This window comes from Moschus berezovskii, chromosome X, assembly GCF_049115385.1.
Source record: "Moschus berezovskii isolate FMDL1 chromosome X, NW_MosBer_1.0, whole genome shotgun sequence".
Taxonomy (NCBI): Eukaryota; Metazoa; Chordata; class Mammalia; order Artiodactyla; family Moschidae; genus Moschus; species Moschus berezovskii.
The window spans coordinates 113,388,806-113,412,865 of NC_142488.1; the positions used below are offsets into that span (position 1 = coordinate 113,388,806).

At 39.8% G+C, this 24,060-nt stretch overlaps 1 pseudogene; it reads left to right on the forward strand.

Annotated features, from left to right (window-relative positions):
* The first annotated feature begins 356 nt into the window (after window positions 1–356).
* LOC129564365 (histone-lysine N-methyltransferase SETMAR-like) lies at window positions 357–1,361 on the forward strand (annotated as a pseudogene).
* The last annotated feature ends 22,699 nt before the right edge of the window (window positions 1,362–24,060 follow it).

Sequence of the window (24,060 nt, forward strand, 5' to 3'; positions counted from 1 at the left end):
AGTTCAAAAGCATCAAATTCTTTGGCGATCAGCTTTCTTCACAGTCCAACTCTCACATCCATACATGACCATGGGAAAAACCATAGCCTTGACTAGACGGACCTTGGTTGGCAAAGTAATGATTCTGCCCTTTAATATACTATCAAGGTTGGTCATAACTTTCCTTCCAAGGAGTAAGCGTCTTTTAATTTCATGGCTGCAATCAGCATCTGCAGTGATTTTGGAGCCCAAAAAAATAAAGTCTGACACTGTTTCCACTGTTTTTCCATCTATTTCCCATGAAGTGATGGGACCAGATGCCGTGATCTTTGTTTTCTGAATGTTACTTGGTGTTTATTTTACATTTATTTTACACTATGGAAATGATGTTAGACAATAAGCAAATTCGAGCTCTTTTCTTATTTGAGTTCCAAATGGGTCATAAAGCAGTAGAGACAACTCTCAACATCAACAATGCATTTAGCCCAGGAATTGATAATGAATATACACTGCAGTGGTAGTTCAAGAAGTTTTGCAAAGAGCCTTGAAGATGAGGAGTGCAGTGACCAGTCATTGGAAGTTGACAACCACCAACAGAGAGTCATTATCAAATCTGATCCTCTTACAACTACACAAGAAGTTGTTGAAGAACTCAACATAGACCATTCTACAGTCACTTGGCATCTGAAGAAAATTGGAAAGGTGAAAAAACTCAATCAGGGGGTGTCTCATGAGCTGACAGCAAATCAAAAATATCGTCATTTTGAAGTGTCAGCTTCTCTCACTCTATGCAACAATAAACCATTTCTCAATCAGATTATGACGTGTGACCAAAAGTGGATTTTATATGACAACTAGCTATGACCAGCTCAGTGGTTGGACTGAGAAGAAGTTCCAAAGTACTTCCCAAAACCAAACTTGCATCAAAAAAAGGTCATGATCACTGTTTGGTGGTCTACTGCCAGACTGATCCACTACAGCTTTCTGAATCCTGGCAAAACCATTACATCTGAGAAGTATGCTCAGCAAATCTCTGAGATGCACCAAAATCTGCAACACCTGTAGCCAGCATCGGTCAACAGAAAGGGCCCAATTCTTCTCCCAACCGCACACGGCACAAACCAATGCTTCAACAGTTGAATGAATTGGGCTACAAAGTTTTGCCTCATCCACAATATTCACCCGACCTCTTGACAACTGATTATCATTTCTTCAAGCATCTCAAAAACTTGCTGCAGGGAAAACACTTCCAAACCAGGAGGAGGTAGAAAATGCTTTCCAGGGTTCATAGAATCCCAAAGCATAGATTTTTATGCTACGGGAATAAACTTATTTCTCATTGGCAAAAATATGTTGATTGTAATGGTCCCTATTTTGACTAATAAAGATGTGTTTGAGCCTAGTTGTAATGATTTAAAATTCACGGTCTGAAACCACAATTATGTTTGCACCAACCTAATATATGACAGAAATTGCATTACTACTCAGTGTGGGCAGAACACCCTATTCAAAAATTGGAGCTGTTACAGCTTGTTATTTATTTGGAATAAGTCAATGAAAATCCTACCCACATCATACAGAAAAATAATTCCATGTAAATCAAGTATCTAAATTTGAAAACAGAAACTTAAAAAAATTTTAGGGCATGGAAAATACTTTCACATCACTGAATTAGGATATTATATTTTGAACAAAATATAAAATAATACAAGCATTAAAATCAATAATTGATAAATATGAACTGTGAGTTGTTCAGTCATGTCCAACTTTTTGAAACCCCATGGACTGTAGCCCACCAGGCTCCTCTGTCCATGAAATTCTCAAGGCAAGAATACTGGAATGAATAGTTATTCCCTTCTCCAGGAGATTTTGCTGATCCAGGGATGGAACACAGGTCTCTCTGCAGGCAGAGTCTACCATCTGAGTCATTAGGGAAGATCCAGTTCATAAATATGGTACATGAAAACTAAAAACCTGTGTATGTCATAAAATCTCATAAACTTAAAAGAAATGTTAGATCTGGATTAGATATTTACTACATGTATAATACACAAAGGATATGGGTCAAGAATATATAAAGAATCCCAATAAATCCATAATTTTTAAAAGGCCAACAATGCAATAAAAATGCATAAGTGATGTGAATAGGCAATTTACAAAAAGAACTCCAATTTTATGCAACTGTATATGATAAAGTAGTAAAAATGTGTAACCCAGAAATATAGGCATCCATCTGGGTAAATCCTAAAAGTATAATGTTGTATGATGAAAGTCAATTGGAAATGATTGTATTCAGGTCAAATTTTAAATCCCACTAAACAACATTTCATAGTACATATAGTTGTAAATAAATGTAGAAAAATACAAAAGCATGCAGGACAATTATATGCAAAAATTTCAGCAGAGGTAGGGAGATGAAAAATATGAAGGAATGTCTTTAGCTATAGCTGTAACTGCTTCTCTTTACAAAAAATAGTTAAGCATGACAAAATGCTCAGTTCAGTTCAGTTCAGTTCAGTCGCTCAGTCGTGTCCGACTCTCCGCGACCCCATGAATCACAGCAGGCCAGGCCTCCCTGTCCATCACCAACTCCCGGAGTACACTCAAACTCATGTCCACAGAGTCGGTGATGCCATCCAGCCATCTCATTCTCCGTCGTCCCCTTCTCCTCCCGCCCCCAACCTTTCCCAGCATCAGAGTCTTTTCCAGTGAGTCAACTCGTCGCATGAGGTGGCCAAAGTATTGCAGTTTCAGCTTTAGCATCAGTCCCTCCAATGAACATCCAGGATTGATCTCCTTTAGAATGGACTGGTTGGATCTCCTTGCAGTATAAGGGACTCTCAAGAGTCTTCTCCAACACCACAGTTCAAAAGCATCGATTCTTCGGCGATCAGCCTTCTTCACAGTCCAACTCTCACAACCATACATGACCACGGGAAAAACCATTGCCTTGACTAGACGGACCTTGGTTGGCAAAGTAATGTCTCTGCTTTTTAATATACTATCAAGGTTGGTCATAACTTTCCTTCCAAGGAGCAAGCGTCTTTTAATTTCATGGCTGCAATCAGCATCTTCTGAATGGTTTATTCACTGGTTCTTGTTATATTAAATTAATGCATTTTTCTTATATTTGAAATATATCATAATTTAAAGTATATTTAAAAATTTAAACTGTAAATTATGGTGAGAAAATACAAGTGAATGTTTATCTGCTCATGGAAGAAGGGAAAGTCTTTTAAATATAAAAGAAAAAATAAATCATAAAGGAAAAGGTTGATAAATATGACTATATAGAAATGTAAAAACTATATAATAAAACACTTCAAATTTTAATTACAAAGTAGAGAACATATTTGTAATATGTATGTGTATGCAGTACAGATACTTGGTATTGTTAATGTAAAAACCACTCAAAATCAATTTGCTCATCAAATGTGAATATTGATAAACAGAATACTTAACAGTTGATGAGTATACAGTGAAATTGGCCCTTTTATCAACTGCTAGTGAGACTTTAAAATGGTTGATCTTTCAGGATAGCAATAGACAATAATAAAAAGAGCACTAATTGTTCATACTAAAAACAGACATTAATCTAAAAAAACTTATCTCTAAGGGGTGAGATGACAGAAATTAGTTATAGTTTCTATTTTATACATTTTCTTTTTAAGTGCCTGGTTTTTATTACTTTTATAATTTAAAATCACAATTACTTTTCAATTTAAAATATTAGAAAAACTACGTTCTATCTTTTAGCTTCTAATTTTATTTCTCAGTGAAATAGACATGTGCACAAAACTTAACATTATAGTTTATCCTTGTAAACTGTATAATAACAAAACATAGACACAACCTAAATATTAAACATTAGAGTGATAATTAAGCACATTATGGTACCTAAACATAATAGAGTAATATGCTAATATCTTTAAAATATGTTTTAAAAAAAGCCACCAGAAAATGCTTACCGTATGATTGTAAGTAAAAAGAAAGGATAACTCAGTCATGCCTTTGAGTGTCCAGTTAACGGAAAAAAGCTTTGTAATGCAATCTAAATTGAGAAAGGGATGAATGGTTTTACTACAAGAAGACCAGTTATGCAGGCAAGGGAGCAACTCCCCTCCTATGTAGATCCAATGAAGGATTTGGGAAGGAAAAAAATTCTCCCTCCGTAAGATGTGCTTTTTTTAATTTTTATTTTGCTCTCCCAAGAATATTAAATCAAATAGCAGATTGCAACACAGTGTGGAGAATCACCCTGACGTTCTTCCTCCCCACTTCCCTCCTCCAGTTTTAGGACTCATCACTCACCACTCTCTCGCTCTCTACCCAGCAGAACAGTTCTCACTGACAACCCATGTTGGAGACAAACAATTTACAAGGAGAGAGACAGAGATTTACAGTGACCTGGGACTTGCAAATACCTAACAGAAGACTAACAGACTCAGAAGAAACAAAGAAGTGGGGACTTCAGCAGGAAGGAACAAACTTAAAAGGACAAATGAACTGAGGAGAAGAGGAAAATAAAAGGTATTGCCTTTCTCATAGCTAGAGGGAAAAACCACCACCCAAACCACCTGAAAGTAGGGCCAATACAATGTCAGTCACTAAGCAGGATGAGAGAGAGAAAAATCAAGGTCTCACCTACTAATGTAGCATATACTGTCTACCATTACCCCCTGGATAGTTTGGACTAATCACCAGAGGCCTTGAGCAAGCTATAGCTTCAACTCTTCCGCCAAATTTCTATGATGTTCACTTTTGTGGGTCACAAGATAATTACAGCTATCAGGAGAGGAATGTTTATTCTCATCCCCATGACAAGAAATGGTCTACACAGCTTTGGGGAGATAGGCCCAAAAAAGCAATAACTCAGCCAGAAAATTTATCCTTGATCATCAGCTCAGCAGAGAATATCTAAAGATATCATATGAGTCCCAAAACCAGGAGCCTACCATAGAGCATATCTACATATAAATATATATTACAAATTTTTCTATGCATAAGAAAGAGCAAGAGGAAAGGCACTAAAATATTATCAATGTTTTCCAGGGATTACAAAGGATTTTTATTTCCTTATAAAGCACAGTGTTTTAAAGTATTAATTGATGCTTGTTTTCCTTCTTGATAATTCCTTTTTATCCTACAGTACTTTCTGCAATTAAAATTAGACATCATCGTTGAAGCTTATTATCCTGGGGATGGGAGAACAAAAAATGAGCCAACATAATGAGTCAATATCTTTTACACTTGAGTATCAAAATAAAATTGTAAAGTGCTCTGAAGAAATCTGGACAGAGGTAACATTGTACAAGAGGTAGTGACCAAAACCATTGTTTAACTATGAAGAGACTCTAAAAGTCAAAGAAACTTTGATTTGTTAGAGTGAGATATCTGAGAGGAAAAAAAAATAGTATTTTAAAACTCTAAAACCTTGCATTTTCATATCAAGGGAAAATACTAGAGGACGCAGGGTTGATATCATAAACCATAAAGTAGATATTTGTAATGACATCAGAGCAATTTTCCACCCACAAAAACAGGAGAGAAGAATCCTTTCTGTACTGGGAGAGACATTTGGAGAGGAAGACTCCAGCTGCTCCTGTGGGACAGTGCATCCTGATCCTCTACCCAGGTCAAAATCCACCAAAATGCGGATGAAGATTTAAAGAAAAACATTCAGAGAGATTCAGTTCAGTTCAGTCGCTGAAACATGTCCGACTCTTTGCAACACCATGGACTGCAGCATGCCAGGCTTCCCATTTCATCATCAACTCCCAGAGTTTACTCAAACTCATGTCCATTGAGTCGGTGATGCCATCCAACCATTTCATCCTCTGTCGTCCCCTTCTTCTCCTGCCCTCAATCTTTCCCAGTATCAGGGTCTTTTCAAATGAGTCATTTCTTTGAATTAGGTGGCCAAAGTATTGGAGTTTCAGCTTCAGCATCAGTCCTTCCAATGAATAGTCAGGACTGATTTCCTTTAGGATGGACTGATTGGATCTCCTCGATGTCCAAGGGACTCTCAAGAGTCTTCTCTAACATCACAGTTCAAAAGCATCAATTCTTCGGCACATAGCTTTCTTTATAGTCCAACTCTCACATCCATACATGACTACTGGAAAAATCATAGCTTTGACTAGACGGCCCTTTGTTGGCAAAGTAATGTCTCTGCTTTTTAATATGTTGTCTAGGTTGGTCATAGTTTTATTTACAAGGAGCAAGCATCTTTTAATTTCATGGCTACAGTCACCATCTTCAGTGATTTGAGAGCACCCCCCCAAAATAAAGTCTGTCACTGTTTCCATTGTTTCACCATCTATTTGCCATGGAGTGATGGGACCAGATGCCATGATCATTTTTTGTGTTGAGTTTTAAGCCAGCTTTTTCACTCTCCTCTTTCACAAAGAGGCTTTTTAGTTCTTCTTTGCTTTCTGCCATAAGGGTGGTGTCATGTGAATATCTGAGGTTATTGATATTTCTCCCAGCAATCTGGATTCCAGCTTGTGCTTCATCCAGCCTGGCATTTTACATGATGTACTCTGCATATAAGTTAAATAAGCAGGATGACAATATACATCTTTGACATATTCCTTTCCCAATTTGGCACCAGTCTGTTGTTCCATATCCAGTTCTAACTGTTGCTTCTTGACCTGCACACAGATTTCTCAGGAGGTAGGTCAGGTGATCTGGCATTCCCATCTCTTTCAGAATTTTCCACAATTAGTTGTGATCCACACAGTCAAAGGCTTTAACATAGTCAATAAAGCAGAAGTAGATGCTTTTCTGGAACTCTCTTGCGTTTTCAATGATCCAACAGATGTTGACAATTTGGTCTCTGTTCCTCTGCCTTTTCTAAATCCAGCTTGAACATCTGGAAGTTCACAGTTCACCAGCTGTTGAAGCCTGGCTTGGAAAATTTTGAGCATTACTTTGCTAGCGTGTGAGATGAGTGCAATTGTGTGGTAGTTTAAACATTCTTTGGCATTGCATTTCTTTGGGATTGGAATGAAAACTGAACTTTTCTAGTCCTGTGGCCACTGCTGACTTTTCCAAATTTGCTGGCATATTGAGTGCAGCACTTTGACAGCATCATCTTTCAGGATTTGAAATAGCCCAACTGGAATCCCATCACCTCCACTAGCTTTGTTTGTAGTGGTGCTTCCTAAGGCCCACTTGAATTTCCATTCCAGGATGTCTGGCTCTAGGTGAGTGATCACATCATCGTGGTTATCTAGGTCATGAAGACCATTTTGTATAATTCTTCTGTGTATTCTTGCCACCTCTTCTTAATATCTTCTCCTTCTGTTAGATCCATACCATTTCTGTCCTTTATTGTGTCCATTTTTGCACGTTCCCTTGGTATCTCTAATTTTCTTGAAGAAATCTCTAGTCTTTGAATTGTAAATATTCCCCACTTATCAACTGCATCTTTTGGAGGAGGTGGCCTCTAAGATTGCCCCCAGGTAACCAATACATTGGTTGCATTGGAGTTGAAATGGTAGTGAAGTATGTTTAGGAAGAGAAGTACTTGACCCATCGCCACTTCCTCTGAAATCTTCCTTGGCTTCTGAGGTAAGTGTAGGAAATAGAAAGGGTTTCTATGTGTCTAATGGAGCATGGAAAGTGACTAAGAACTGAGAAATGGTATGTCTGCCAGGGTGTCATCACAGCACAGGGACAGGGAACTGAGTAACAAGATGCAGATGGGACAGTCAAGTCTGAAGCTAGTGTACTTGCCTGAGTCTAAGCAACTCGACTTGTCTACATGAGCTCTAAATGGAGTTCAGTCAGTCTGAGATTATGGCCAGGGCTCAGATTTCCCCACTCGTCCTCCCTCCAAACCATTACTGTGCGTTGCCCACATTAAGGGAATTACACAAGTAAGCACATCAGGGCTGAATGCAAGATAAGCGGATATATAAGACCAGTCTAGACAAGCTACACACACCTCAGCCAAGGACAATAAGAATAGAGAGCTGACTTTCACACCCAAAGGACACAACAATTTGGAAGAAGGAAGAGTTGAGTGAGAAGACTCATAAAGGACTGAATTTGAAATGAGAAATACTGAAGATACCTTGTATTGTAGGATTAAGTCTACTGCAGAAAGTTGAAATGCAAGTTAAAAGCTAGGTGAATTTCAGTAGAGAAATCAAGAATGCTATATTCTTATAAAAAGATTTGAGGAATTTTCTACTTGCTATGTTTTTCTTTAAACTTTCTAAAATTTCCCATATATACCACATATTTACACTTATTCTTTCAAATATGAACAAAATAAATATTCAAATAAAGCTATCAAAATTTTCAAAGATTCAGATTATGTTGCTTATGAAAGTCCTGGACTAGTAGGAGTCTGACCTTATATTTAGGGACCCTAGAAAAGATGGTGTCCTATTATTGGAAATTATAAAAGTTAGAAACTGGTGGGGACTTGCTAAATATATTTTAAATTGACACACATTAAAGCTGTTGTTGTTTAGTTGCTAAGTCATGTCGTGTCTCACTCTTTTGAGACTTTATGGACTGTAGCCCACCAGGCTCCTCTGTCCGTGGGATTCTCCAGGCAAGAATACTGGAGTGGGTCGCCATTTCCTTCTCCAAGGGATCTTCCCCACCCAGGGATTGAACCCATGTCTCTTGCATTGGCAGGTGGATTCTTTATTACTGAGCCACCAGGGAAGCCCATTAAAACTGTTAGAAGCTGTAAAAATCTACAAGTATTTGGAGAGAAAGAAAGAATCTTTTGTGCTAAGAAAAAGTAGAAAATTCTGTATTTAAAATAGGAGAAAATGTGACATTGATAAACAACTTGGTAAATGTCTAAGCATAGTGCTATGGGAGCAAATGCAGAGGACCCATTAGTTCCTTTGAGAAGTTCATAAATCTCTTGCAAGTTGAATCTGCAAACCTAAACATATAAAGTGATGACAGCAAATGCTGATATTTCCTTTTCTTTGACAAATTCCCATAACAGGTATATGAGCTGATGTCAAGGCAAAGAAGACATAATAAGGGATGCTTTTTGCTGTCCCAGAATGTGTGACATTACAAATACACTTTTTCCTGTAATTATTGGACTCAATCCAGGAGTTGTAAACTCGTAGCACTCTGGTTGACCTAGCCCACAGGCATGTTTTTTTCTGGTTCACAATTTTCTTTAGAATAAATTTTAATATCTTTTGGTTCATTATACTCACTCCGGTTCACCACTGATCACACTGGTCTCTTTTAGGAAAATCAACATCATGCAATGGTTAAGAATAGAAATCCTGAGAGTCAGAGTACTTGAGTTGAAATTCAATGTCTGCCACTTACAAATTATGTGACTTTGGGAAAAATTACTTCTCTGTCCCTTGCTGGTCTCATCTAAAAGTAGGAAAAATACTAGTAGGGTTGTAGTGAGAATTAAATAGCTTAATATTTGTAAAGCACTTAAAATAATGCTCACACAGAAAGCACTATATGAATATTTGTTTAAAAAATGAATATGAACTCATCTCCACCCTGATTATGTTTGCTCCCTTGCCCCTGCAAGATTTTGGATTTGTGTTGCTGTTGTTCAGTAGCTTAGTCATGTCCAACTCTTTGTGACCCCATGGACTGCAGCACACCAGGCTTTCCTGTCCTTCACCATCTCCCAGAGCTTGCTCAAACTCATGTCCACTGAGTCAGTAATGCCATCCAACCATCTCGTCCTCTCTTGTCCCCTTCTCCTCCTGCCTTCAACCTTTCCCAGCATCAGGGTCTTTTCTAAGAAGTCAGCTCTTCACATCAGGTGGCCAAAACATTGGAGCTTCAGCTTCAGCATCAGTCTTTCCAATGAATATTCAGGGTTGATTTCCTTTAGGATTGACTGGTTTGATCTCCTTGCCGTTCAAGGGCCTCACAAGAGTCTTTTCTAACACCACAGTTCAAAAGCATAAATTCTTCGGTGTTCAGTCTTCTTTATGGTCCAACTATCACATCCATACATGACTACTAGAAAAACCATAGCTTTGACTATATGGACCTTTGTTGGCAAAGTAATGTCTCTGCTTTTTAATATGTTGTCTAGGAGAAGGCAATGGCAACCCACTCCAGTACTCTTGCCTGGAAAATCCTACTGATGGAGGAGCCTGGTAGGCTGTAGTCCATGGGGTCGCGAGGAGTCGGACACAACTAAGCAACTTCACTTTCACTTTCATGCATTGGAGAAGGAAATGGCAACCCACTCCAGTACTCTTGCCTGGAAAATCCCATGGACGGAGGAGCCTGGTAGGCTGCAGTCCATGGGGTCACTAGGAGTCGGACATAACTGAGAAGGAAATGGATTCTCCCCTAGAGCCTTCAAAAAGAACACAGCCCCATAGATACCTTGATTTTAAGACTTCTTGCTAAGTTGTTTCAGTCATGTCTGACTCTCTGCAACCCCATGGACTATGGCCCGCCAGGTTCCTTTGTCCATAGGATTCTTGAGGGCAAAATACTGGAGTGGGTTGCTGTTTCCTCCTCCAGGGAATCTATCCATCCAGGAATCGAACTCAAGTCTCCTGCAGCTCCTGAACTGGCAGGCAGGTTCTTTACCACAAGTGCCACCTGAGAAGCCTAAGACATCTTACATCCAGAATATAAAAGAATACATTTGTGTGGATTTAAGTCGCTAAGTTTGTGGTATTTTATTAAAGCAGTGATAGGAAACTAATAAATCTAGATTTGGTGAAAAGAATTGTGTACTGTCACCATCTCCAAAAATAATCACCCGTAGGGCTGTATCACTGAATATCTCCATAACTTGCCACCACAGCAACCACTGCCAATAAAATGGCAAAAATAAAACCAAGAACCAAAAACCTGAATTCCTTTTCCAGACCATATAGTATCACTCTGGAATACAAGCCCTTGATTCTTATCACCAGTAACATTTCTTAGAACAGGGCCCTAGAATGGCTACATAGGCCCCCAAAAGAAGTTTGTCTTGCTATTTTTGACCTTAATCACTTTGGGGCTGAAAGTGATAGCAAGGAAGAATGATCATTATTCCTTTTACTCTTTAAGGAAAAATGGCTTGCTTCACCCACCTGTGCATAAGAGGTGGCTTAAAGTGAGTGATGAGCAGGCACTATTCTTGGAGATAATGCACGCCTTCTGGCTCCCACTCAATAGAATCCAACTGTGCTTGATGCTGAGGTGACATGGGCACCACTTCAACTCTACAAGTGTGCCATTTGTATGGCTTTGTTGTGAGACAGAGAGACAGGATACCTGAGCTGCCATGGCAGTATACTTGGGTAAGTCGCTTGCCATGGTCCCAGGTCCAGTGTATAATTTCAGGGAAAAAATGAGACATTTTTTAATGCTCACTTTCACTAGATTAGAAAGATGCTACTTTCAATTTTAAGAAAACTGCTGAAGCATTTTGCTCAATACTGAACCCACACTGACTTATTTTTGCAAAAGACTACCTTACCATGTAATGCATTTTAACTATGCAAAGGATAGTGGGGGGTTCTGTTCCATCTTGCATTATTTTGCATTTTTGAAAATGCAGCATCCAATGTAGAAATCACTGTGGACACAAAGTTTACCTTCTCCTGACAGTACCAATATATTCAGCTTTATTTTTTTTTTAAAGAAGCAAGCTTCTGTCAATTGGAAATAAAGTCTTAACCATTAAATTATTGGGAAAAAAATACCAGATATAACTGAGAAGACCAAACTGAATTTTCCTTATGTATTATGTATGGAAATTCCAGAAGCCTAGGAGTCAGAAGCATATAACTTTTATCGAACTAATGAGATCTCCGTACTAACTTTTCCCTTTGAGGCAAATGACCAAAATTAGAAGTGACACTCATATCCCAGAGCTTGGTGCAATGCCTAGAATTCATGCATGCATTTATTCATCCATCCTTATATTCATTCAACAAATACTTATTGAGCACATTCTTTTTCAAGTGCATGATAATGGGAATACAGCAGTGAACAAGAAAGGTCCTTGCCCTTATGAATTTAAAGTCTAGCAAATGGTACGTGTCTGATAAATGAAACAAATGTATTCATTTACCTATAGTTGAAAAGCTAATTTCTAAAGAATCCCCTAAATTCTGTGTGCACACACAAGCATGTGTGCAATCATAATGGTGTTTAGACCTAAAGAGAAGCAGACACCTGGGTGGGGGTGTATTTCACATACCTACTCTTCTAATCTCCTACACCTGTGCCACTGACAGCTCTAGTTGTAAGTGTAACCACTGATGGTAACCCCTGATAATAATCCTGAGATCTTTAATGATCACTTATGGGCTTCCCTGGTGGCTCAGAGGTTAAAGCGTCAGCCTCCAATGCGGGAGACCCGGGTTCGATCCCTGGGTCGGGAAGATCCCCTGGAGAAGGAAATGGTAACCCACTCCAGTATTCTTGCCTGGAGAATCCCATGGAAGGAGAAGCCTGGTAGGCTACAGTCCATGGGGTCGCAAAGAGTAGGACACGACTGAGCGAATGAACAGAACGGATATTCTGATTAAGGCAGAAAAGTGAACACAGACTTTTATTTTTAACAAGAGTAGGGAGAAAAAGTGGTTCTGCTGCTGCTGCTAGGTCGCTTCAGTCGTGTCTGACTCTGTGCGACCCCATAGATGGCAGCCCACTAGGCTCCTCTGTCCCTGGGATTCTCCAGGCAAGAACACTGGAGTGGATCGCCATTTCCTTCTCCAATGCATGAAAGTGAAAAGTGAAAGTGAAGTTGCTCAGTCGTGTCCTACTCTTAGCGACCTCATGGACTGCAGCCTACCAGGCTCTTCCATCCATGGGATTTTCCAGGCAAGAGTACTGGAGTGGGTTGACATTGCCTTCTCCAAAAAGTGGTCCTGCTGCTGCTGCTGCTAAGTCACTTCAGTCGTGTCCGACTCTGTGTGACCCCATAGATGGAAGCCCACCAGGCTCCCCTGTCCCTGGGATTCTCCAGGCAAGAACACTGGAGTGGGTTGCCATTTCCTTCTCCAATGTGTGAAAGTGGAAAGTGAAAAGTGAAAGTGAAGTCGCTCAGTCATGTCGGACCCTTAGCGACCCCACAGACTGCAGCCTACCAGGCTCCTCCATCCATGGGATTTTCTAGGCAAGAGTACTGGAGTGGCTTGCCACTAAGTAGCCTTAAATTGAATCCTCTCAGAGTCAATATGGAGTATTGGTTTCCAAAGAACAGGGGATATGGAGTCAGAACTCCTGGATTTGAATCTCAGCTGTCCTATGAATTTGGGCACCTCCCTAAGCCTCAACTTAACATCTAAAATGGAGACAATAATAATGGTTTAGCAAGGTTCTGAGAATTAAATTAAACAATGCGTGTAAATCATTTATCACAAGGCCCAATACATAGCTCTCAGTAAAAATAGTAGTAGTTGCTGTTGAAATTGTGTTGGTGTTGTTATGCTGATTTCACACCGATTCAGTTAGCTAAGAATTTACTATAACCTGGCCACCTAATGGGCTTTCTAATGCTCTAATAAGAACACATCACAGAAAAGAAAATCTAACTTTGGTTCTCCTTCCTGAGCCATTCATCCCCTCCATGGTGTCTTCTTCCACTCTTTAGTCCTAAACACTATCACAAACTCACACACACACACATACATGCACACACATGAAATTAGGCCAGAGGTGGCCAGTCAGCAACTATGATGGATTCATAGTTGCTATCTAGGATAATTTGTTGAGAAGGATCCTGAGATTGCACTGAGAATCAACCCTTAAATGTAGCATGATTGATGAGTAATGTCTGCCATGGGCTTAGATTATTAATAGTAAGTGATAGCTTACATGTGATATAGTTGGCATCTATGCCCTTAAGTCTTCTGGAAAGAAAGGATAGATCATTAGCACTTCGGTATGATTTTTAGTGTGTCTATTTTCTTTTATTCTTGGAGCATACATGTGCTTTTTGAGTTTTAGTGATTATTGTGGAATTTAAAAAAAAGTCTTAGCTTCCAATTAAATAAATTCCCAACATTAGGAAGCAAATAAGAGATTTGGTTGGGACAACAGCATTGCTTTTCTGAAATTGTATCACATGATAAAACAACCTGCTTTACTGTTGCTTAAGTTGCAGCTTAATTTTTGTGATTCCGTAAATTTGTCTTAGACAAATGAACAAACTATCAAATAGATACCATTGTATATTCAAACAATGAAATACTAATCAGCAATTTCAAATGAAGGAATTACTGAGACACAAAACAATATGAATAAATTTCACAGACATTTTGCTAAGAGAAAAAAATGCCAGATGCAAAAGAATACATACTATATAATTCTATTTTTATATACATAAATTTCTAAAACATGAAAACCTGCTCCATATGGCAGTTCCAAACTTCAATGTACAACAAAATCACCTGAAAATCTTGTTAAAATCAGGGCTTCTGATTCAGCTGGTTTAGGGTGGTGCCTAAGAATTTGCATTTTGAACACGTTCCCAGGTGATTCTGAAGCTGTTAGTCCTGGGTCCACACTTTAAAAATCACAGATATACTGTGATAAAAGTCGAAACAGTGATTACCTTGTGGGGTGGGGGGTGTTGCTCATGTTGACTTGAAAAAGGCATAAAAGAAGTTTCTGAGATGATGGAAATGTTCTATATCTTGATGTGGGTAATGATCACGTAAGTATATACATAGGTAAAATACTACCCAGCTTATCCTTTGGATTTGTATCTTTTACTGCATGTAAGTTGTACTTTTTTTAGAGGGAAGAATATGAGCTTTAGAATCAAACAAATGAAATTTAAATTCCTAGCTCTACCACTTACCAATTCTGTGAATATTAGCAAATTGTTTCATTTACCCAAACTTTACTATTTTCATATGTAAAATAGGGTCCATGATAGTACTGCCTGAAAAGGTTATGAGAATTCAATAAGATACTTAATGTAAGGTGCTGAGTATAATGCTTGGCATAAATTCTATAAATGTTTGCTCTTATTTTTAGACAAGAGTCTAAGTTATAAGAATCAAAAAATTTCTTTCTCCCCCTCTCTCACTCCCTCTCTCTCTTTGACACACACACACATACACACACACACTCCTATCCCTCCTTTCCATTTGCACTACTATTTTTCCTCTTAGAAAAGTTCTTATTCTTTAACTTCACCTTGACTAGTAAAGTTTCTACTGAAACAAAACTATTTCTCCATAATAACACCAGCATGTTCTGGCCTAGAACACCTTGGCTCCCTGCTCAGCAAATGAGCAGCTGTATCAATTGAGACAGGTGCACCTTGGTGTTCACCATGGGCAGAGAGTGTTACCTGAATGTTACTGAGAGTCCCTGGACTAGGTAAACCACCCATGAAATCCAATTCAACTTGGGGAAATAGGTTATAAATATGACTCAATGAAGACGTCTCTGAGGAAATAATCCTGGCAGTGGTTAGCCCCAAGGACGCTAACTGAAGGAAAACATGTCCAGGTCACAGATTCAAGCTCTGTGTCCGTTTGCAGAGTTGCTGCAATTAACAGCCTCCATATTTCCTGTTTTTAGGCTCTTCCAACATTGCCAGTTCTTGAAATCCGTTCTAATAAGGATGTTTATCTGATTAATTCATTGCTGCTCCCTCTCATCTCATGATATCAGGTAAGCCACCACATTCATTTTGATTCCAGAATTACTGACTGAGCCCATTCTCTGTGCCAACCACAGTGTTGCCTAATATAGATACAGATCCAACATGTACCTGGCCCCTATCTTTGAGCATTCTATGAAGGGGATAAGAAAGCCACGTAAGTAGACAATGATAGGTAAAGCAAGGGGTGGGTGTGTGAGTGTGTGTGAGTGTGTGTGTGTGTGTGTGTGTGTGTGTGTGTGAAGGTAACACTGAAGAGAAGTACCTAAATCTATACTGAAAGGCAGGGAGTTATGGAGGAGTGCTAAGAAATGCTTCCTGGGAGAAATCACCTTTTAAGATCTATAGAATCAGAGGAAGTAGGCAAAAAGCAGCTGTGTATTTCAGCAGAAGAAGAAACAAAGACTCCTGGATGTTTGGATGTGGATGGGAAAGGAAGCTTAAGCACCAGATTTTATGTGCAGGCTGGTAGGATATATCTCAGAAGAGAATTAAGGAATGATGAGCCTGGTTGGGTCTAGACACAAGCATGGGTCTGGCCATATTGTCCAATGTCAGAGCTTATCTAGAGCAGAGTTGAATTAAGACTCTTCTCTGATACACCCTGTTGTGTGCTTCTACTACACATGACTCAACCTGCAACTTAATCCTCAAATTAACTGATGTTACTATTGAACTATTGAACTGGGAAGGACTTTGAAAACAGCCGCATGACACTTAGCTCAGAAAGCTATAGATACCTACAAGTTCTGCTCTTCCCCAACCTATCTCCACCTAACTGAGGGGAAAAAATAACCATTTATAAATTGGGGGGTTGAAGAGCCAAGAATAGGTGCAATAAAATATGTTGCTTTTGAAGATTTATTTTTGTGCTTATCTGTGGGGAGTAAGCGGCTTCGCTTTTATTGTGAAGCCCTGCAATTGATTATACAGAGTGAAGACTCATCATTTTTTCCCAGTGTTTTTATTAAAATGAATAAGCCATTTTGTTTTTCACAAGATTATTATGCAATTGCACAGCATTTTTTCCACCCCTCTGTTTTATAAGGTTTTCCTGCAGGCAGGTCTGTTATATAATCCTAACCCTGGCCCCACATAATTGATCATGTCAGCGAGGTAGAACTCATCATCCTCCAAGCAAGCACGTGAAATGCCATCCCTGAAAACTGGGGCCTGTTCTCAGGATTCTATTAGGAGTGCCATCATTCATCCTCTGGCCATGTCAGTGATACCCTTTGAAAAGTCATGTCTAGGCAGATCAAACATTTTCTCCTCTCCACCCGTATTCAGGAGGAAAAAGGCTGACCAAATTCCTCCAATAACTTATGTGGAGGGAAAGTGGTAATTAATAGAAAAACACAAACAAAAGCATCAGGAAGTGAAATTATTGCACATGTATGTGTGGATATATGTGTGTGTTTAGAGAGAGGGGGAGGGAGAAAGCAAACCCTGCATGAAAGCCTCTAAATCCTTTACCTAAATCACAAGGCAGAGGGACCCCTTTAGCAAGGTAACATCCAACCACATATGCATTATTTTGGCCACCAAAATAGCAGTGTGACCCTTGATCAAGTTAATTAAGTTTTCTGGGTTTCAGTTTTTCATCTAATTAAAAAAAAGTGGAGAGAGAGCATAGAAAGGCCCTTCCAGTTGTGGCTTCATATAACTTTAGATTGGACTTCAGTTCAGTTCAGTCGCTCAGTCGTGTCCTACTCTCCGCGACCCCATGAATCACAGCACGCCAGGCCTCCCTGTCCATCACCAACTCCCGGAGTTCACTCAAACTCATGTCCACAGAGTCGGTGATGCCATCCAGCCATCTCATTCTCGGTCGTCCCCTTCTCCTCCTGCCCCCAACCTTTCCTAGCATCAGAGTCTTTTCCAGTGAGTCAACTCGTCGCATGAGGTGGCCAAAGTATTGCAGTTTCAGCTTCAGCATCAGTCCTTCCAATGAACACCCAGGACTGATCTCCTTTAGAATGGACTGGTTGGATCTCCTTGCAGTCCAAGGGACTGTCAAGAGTCTTCTCCAACACCACAGTTCGAAAGCATCAATTCTTCGGCGATCAGCTTTCTTCACAGTCCAACTCTCACATCCATACATAAGAGAGATGAGGCTGAGGCACAAAATACCTACAGTGGCTCTCTTGTAGGCCAACAGAACCACTTAAGTTGGGTTCAAGGCTGCTTCAATGCCCAAGCTCAACTTTGCAAAGTAACATATACACGAGGGTCTGGGTTGGTTTCCAGGTTTTATTTTATTATTAGTCTTAAGTTGTTAAAGTATCCATACCAACTGCACCACTGAACATGTTCTTGACCACAGAAGAAGGTGAGCTACAGGTTCAACTCTAAGCGCTTCTGAATCCTAGAGCCTACAATGAACGCTTTCTCCTAGATATTAATACCTCCTATAGCATTCATTCTCTATAGTGCTCGTTTGTATTGCATTATTTCATGTGTATTTCTGAACCTGTATGTGTTTATGTATCTGTGTGTGAGAGACACAGAAAAGACAGGAAAAAAAAAAAAAACCCAGAGAGAGTGTGTATATCACCCCAGTCAGTCTCTAAACATTTTGAGAACATAGACTGTGTCACTGATGTCTTTCATCTGAGTGGCACTATGGAATAGTGTTTAAGCATGCTGGCTCTGAAGCAAGTTTCTCTGACTTCAAAGTTCAGCTCCATTAATCACTAGATGTAGGAGATTCAATAAGGTTTCTAATGTCTCTGAGCCTCAATTTCCTGATCTGTAAAATGGGGACGGTATCATTTCTACCTCTGCTATAAGAATAAATGTTTATGTCCCCTCCCCTCAAATTTATATGTTAAAATCCTAACCCCCACTGTGATGATATTAGGAGGTGGGGCCTTTGGCAGGTTATTAGGTCATGAGCGGGAAGACCTCATGAATAAGATTACTGCCCTTATGAAAGGGACTCTAGAGAGCCTCCTCACTCCTTCCACCCTATGAGGATAGAGCAGGAAGATAGCTGTTTATGAACCAGGAAGCAGGCCCTCACAAGACACTGAATCTGCTGGTGTATTGCTCTTGGACTTCTCAGCCTTCAGAACTGTGAGAAATAAATGTCTACTATTTATAAGCCACCCAGTATGTTGTACTTTTATTACAGCAGCCCAAACAGACTACAACAACCTCATAAGGATCTTGTGAAGATGATATGAGTTAATATATGTAAAGCACTTAGATCATTGCCAGGCACATAGTAAGCACTTAACAAATGTTAGCTACTATCATAATCATTATTTGAAAATGCTGAGAAAATGCAAACCAAGCAATCATGGACTAGAAATGGCAAAGCCAATCTGTCACATATATTTGTTTTATTATTTCATGATTTATTTAAAAGAGTGCAACACATTCATCTAAGAATTTCAAACAATACAGACATCTAACAAATAAACAGGGAAAGTGACATTTCAAGACTCCACTCAACCAACAGCACTCCCATCCCAACTGCTGCTGCTGCTGCTAAGTCACTACAGTCGTGTCCAACTCTGTGCGACCCCATAGACGACAGCCCACCAGGCTCCCCCATCCCTGGGATTCTCCAGGCAAGAACACTGGAGTGGGTTGCCATTTCCTTCTCCAATGCATGAAAGTGAAAAGTGAAAGTGAAGTCACTCAGTCGTGTCCGACTCTTAGCGACCCCATGGACTGCAGCCCACCAGGCTCCTCCGTCCATGGGATTTTACAGGCAAGAGTACTGGAGTGGGGTGCCATTGCCTTCTCCCATCCCAGCTACCCAGGGGCAACTCTTATCTTTCCAGATATTTTCTTATATAAATCTAGGAATATACCACCTCTAAAATTTTACAAAATTAATTTGATATGCTATAAACATTGTACTGAAACTTACTTTTAAATTTCAGAAATGAATCAATGATACTTCCATATTATTGCATCCAATACACATCATTTTTATATGGCTGCATAATAGTTGATCATGCAAATGTGCTATAATGTTTAACCATTTTCCAACAGATGAGCAGTCAGGCTATTACAACTAAATTTACAATAACCATCCTTTGATCATGTCTCCAAATGCATATGGGGGTATTTCTCTGGGATATATACATAGAAGCAGAATTGCTCAGCTGATGTAAAGGCCCATTTCAATATTTTAGAGAAACCACCAAACCATCTTCCAAAGGGTTGTACCTATTTGCATTCCCACCAGCAGTATATACAAGTGCATTTCCCCTACATCCTCTCCAACACTAAAGACTGTTTATTTTTGTCTGTTTGAATAGCTGCAATATTATGCTGCTATTTAAGTGGGAATTTTTCCCTGATTACTATTGACAGCCCACATTGAAAATCTTGCCCAAGTAAGCAGCCACTATCTTTGTAAACAGGGGTGGTTCTGGTATAGTAGGAGTGTTCTGAAGGACCTCCTGCCATATTGATATCAGGGCCAATGCCAGCTGGACCGGTGTCCCATACATACTGCCATCATCTTTTGATGGCTATCTCTTTCTTCCAGGTACAGCTATAAATTTGCTGCCTGAGACACTGTGCACAAACCATTTGTAGAGATTATATAAATTTTGTCTACAGAATTGCATCATGCTTTCAGTGTGGCTTTATCTTCAGTAGGATTGAATTTCATGAGCTGTGGCTTCTGTCCTTCTATATTTTAGACTCCCTTTTCTACTCCAACATCAATCTTCAACACAAGAGGAAGACTGGAACTAGCATTTTTAAGCATCTATTATATGTCAGGAGTGCCAAAGAAATGATGGTTTCAAACTGTGGTGCTTGAGAGTCCCTTGGACAGCAAGGAGATCAAACCAGTCAATCCGAAAGGAAATCAACCCTGACTATTCATTGGAAGGGTTGATGCTGATGCTGATGTTGAAGTTCCAATACTTTGACCACCAGATGTAAAGAGCCAACACACTGGCTAAAGCCCTGATGCTGGGAAAGATTGAAGGCAAGAGGAGAAGTGGGTCGCAGAGGATGCGATGGTTAGATAGCATGACCAACTCAATGGACATGAACTTGAACAAACTCCGAGAGATAGTGGAGGACAGAGAAGCCTGGCGTGCTTCAGTCCATGGGGTTGCAAAGAGTCAGACACAACTTAGCAATGGAAAAACAGCAACAACAACATATGCCAGAAACTATATTAGGCACTTTACATATTTTATTATCCTGAAGGCACACAATAACTATGAAGCTGGGCAAATGCTGTTATCCTTATTTTATATATGAGAAAACTGAAACTGAGGCACTGAGATGTTAAGTATCTTGCCCAAGGCTGTCTATTTCCATGCTTTTTCCACTGCACCACAGTTCCTTTCAGTTTTATGGGAGCCTTCATATTTCTGAATCGCTAGAGTTTTTATTTAAGAACAACTAAACAGAATCTTTTATAAAATGAATCCATCAACCAATTAATTCCCATGTGCAGCAAAATGTTATTCTGTGTTTCTGAAGTTAGAAAGACACTCCAAAGCATTTTCTCTTTTCACTACAACGTTTTAGATTTATTTAGTGAACTTTCTTTGAATTTTGTTCTGGATCCTGAGCATTCAATTATGGCCACTTGTCTCACTGTTTAGGATGCAAGTATCAGTGAGCTCAGGAAGGAAATAATCAATACTAAACAAACAACATCTGTTGGCAGCTCAGAAATTTTGGCCCTGTTGAGATGGAGGTGCTCAGAGTCAGTGTGTGGACTGAAGGGTGGTGAAGTCCATTTGACCCTCTTGCCCGCCTCTGCCTCTCCCCCAGGAGATGGAAATGCCATCTCCTTCAGTTACCCAAAACCCAAGCATCAACTTTGCCTACACTCCTGCCATCCCATCACATTCCAGAAGACACATTCATGTTTCAGATCTAACCTTTGAATAAAATTATATGACTGACACTTCCTCAGACTTCAGATTTGTAGGTAAACTACAACTAAGGAATTGATAGTATACCCTGGTGGCTCAGATGGTAAAGAATCTCTCTGCAATGCAGGAGACCCAGTTTTGATCCCTTTTTTGGGAAGACCCACTGGAGAAGGGAATGGCAACCCACTCCAGTATTCCTGCCTGGAGAATTCCATGGATGGAGGAGCCTGGCAAGCTACAGTCTATGGGGTCACAAAGAGTTGGACATGAGTGAGTGACTAACACTTTCTTTCAGGGAACTGATGGCACTTGACATCTCTCTCAAAAGATACTGATGTTCTAACAATAAACTCCCAAAGATATCATGACTTAGCCCACAAGCAGAAACTTGCCTAAGCTACCATAATTTCCTCTATTATGACTGAGAATACACACAAATAAAGAGAGACGGATTGGCAAAACATTTATCTAAGTCTCCTTCTGTTCTATGGTATACACATACCACCAGAGGCCCATTCTGTCCCCAAAACACTCAGCACCCAGGAGTACAGATTCTTGATCTTGATAATCACATTCATTTATATGATGAATTACCATTAATATCTTTCTAAAACAAAAGTAGCCAACTCCTCTAGTGTTGTGCCCTTGCATGTTATTAAGCTCTTTCAATGGTTGGATTTCAAAATTCCTCTCTGAATCTTACATTCTCAGTTCAGTCACTCAGTCATGTCCAACTCTTTGCGACCCCATGAATCACAGCACACCAGGCCTACCTGTCCATCACCAACACCCAAAACTTACAGAAACTCATATCCATTGAGTCAGTGATGTGATCCAGCATCTCATTCTCTGTCGTCCCCTTCTCCTCCTGCCCCCAATCCTTCCCAGCATCAGGGTCTTTTCCAGTTAGTCAACTCTTTGCATGAGGTGGCCAAAGTATTGGAGTTTCAGCTTCAGCATCAGTCCTTCCAATGAACACCCAGGACTGATCTCCTTTAGGATGGACTGGTAGGATCTCCTTGCAGTCCAAGGGACTCTCAAGAGTCTTCTCCAATACCACAGTTCAAAAGCATCAATTCTTTGGTGGTCAGTTTTCTTCACAGTCCAACTCTCACATTCATACACGATCATTGGAAAAACCATAGCCTTGACTAGATGGACCTTTGTTGGCAAAGTAATGTCTCTGCTTTTTAATATGCTGTCTAGGTTGGTTATAACTTTCCTTCCAAGGAGTAAGCATCTTTTAATTTCATGGCTGCAATAACCATCTGCAGTGATTTTGGAGCCCCAAAAATAAAGTCAGCCACTGTTTCCACTGTTTCCCCATCTATTTCCTATGAAGTGATGGGACCAGATGCCATGATCTTAGTTTTCTGAATGTTGAGCTTTAAGCCAACTTTTTCACTCTCCTCTTTCACTTTTATCAAGAGGCTTTTTAGTTCCTCTTCACTTTCTGCCATAAGGGTGGTGTCATCTGCATATCTGAGGTTATTGACCTATTAAGATAGTCTTATTGAGACTACTATTCAATAAGCATAGTATTTGATGGGGAAAAGATTATATTAATAAGTGTACAGGCACATTGGCCTTGGCAATTTGTTTCTCTAGACTATTACATACTTTTGTCCAACTATATAAGAATCCACCTTTAAAGTTCAACATAGAAAGGAATGTAAATGGTTGACTTGGCGGAATATTTTAACAATCCTCAAATCATATTACCTAGGTATTGATCTACTTCACCCAAGGATGTGGCCAGCCCTGGTTTAATTAACCTGACAAAAAGAGAGGTGGCAGAGGGTGGTGGCTGAGAGTATAGTTTCTGAAGTCAGACATGTCAGATTCCAATCCTGATTCAACCAGTTGTTAACGATAGATATAACCCTGAATAGGCCATGCAGTCTCTTTGATACTCAGCTTTCTCATTCATAAAATGTGCATAATAATAGTGTTTACCTCATAGGGTAGCTTGTGAGGATTAAATTTTAAAAGAGCATATATTTAAAGTACCTGAAATGGAGTAAGCATTCACTATTCATTGGATAATGATAATCACAATATGAATTATAACAAGAGATATTTCCCCACATTGTCTGCTCTCTGGGCTGGGGATCCAAGGTTGCATGAGCCACAGACCTGCTGTAAAGTAATCACCTGTATGCTTACACCTCAGTTCAGTTCAGTTCAGTCGCTCAGTCGTGTCTGACTCTTTGCGACCCCATGAATCACAGCATGCCAGGCCTCCCTGTCCATCACCAACTCCCAGAGTTCACTGAAACTCATGTCCATCAAGTTGGTGATGCCATCCTCCATCTCATTCTTGGTCATCCCCTTCTCCTCCCACCCCCAACCTTTCCCAGCATCAGAGTCTTTTCCAGTGAGTCAACTCGTCGCATGAGGTGGCCAAAGTATTGCAGTTTCAGCTTTAGCATCAGTCCTTACAATGAACACCCAGGACTGATCTCCTTTAGGATGGACTGGTTGGATCTCCTTGCAGTCCAAGGGACTCTCAAGAGTCTTCTCCAACACCACAGTTCAAAAGCATCAATTCTTCGGCGATAGCTTTCTTCATAGTCCAACTCTCACATCCATCCATGACCACGGGAAAAACCA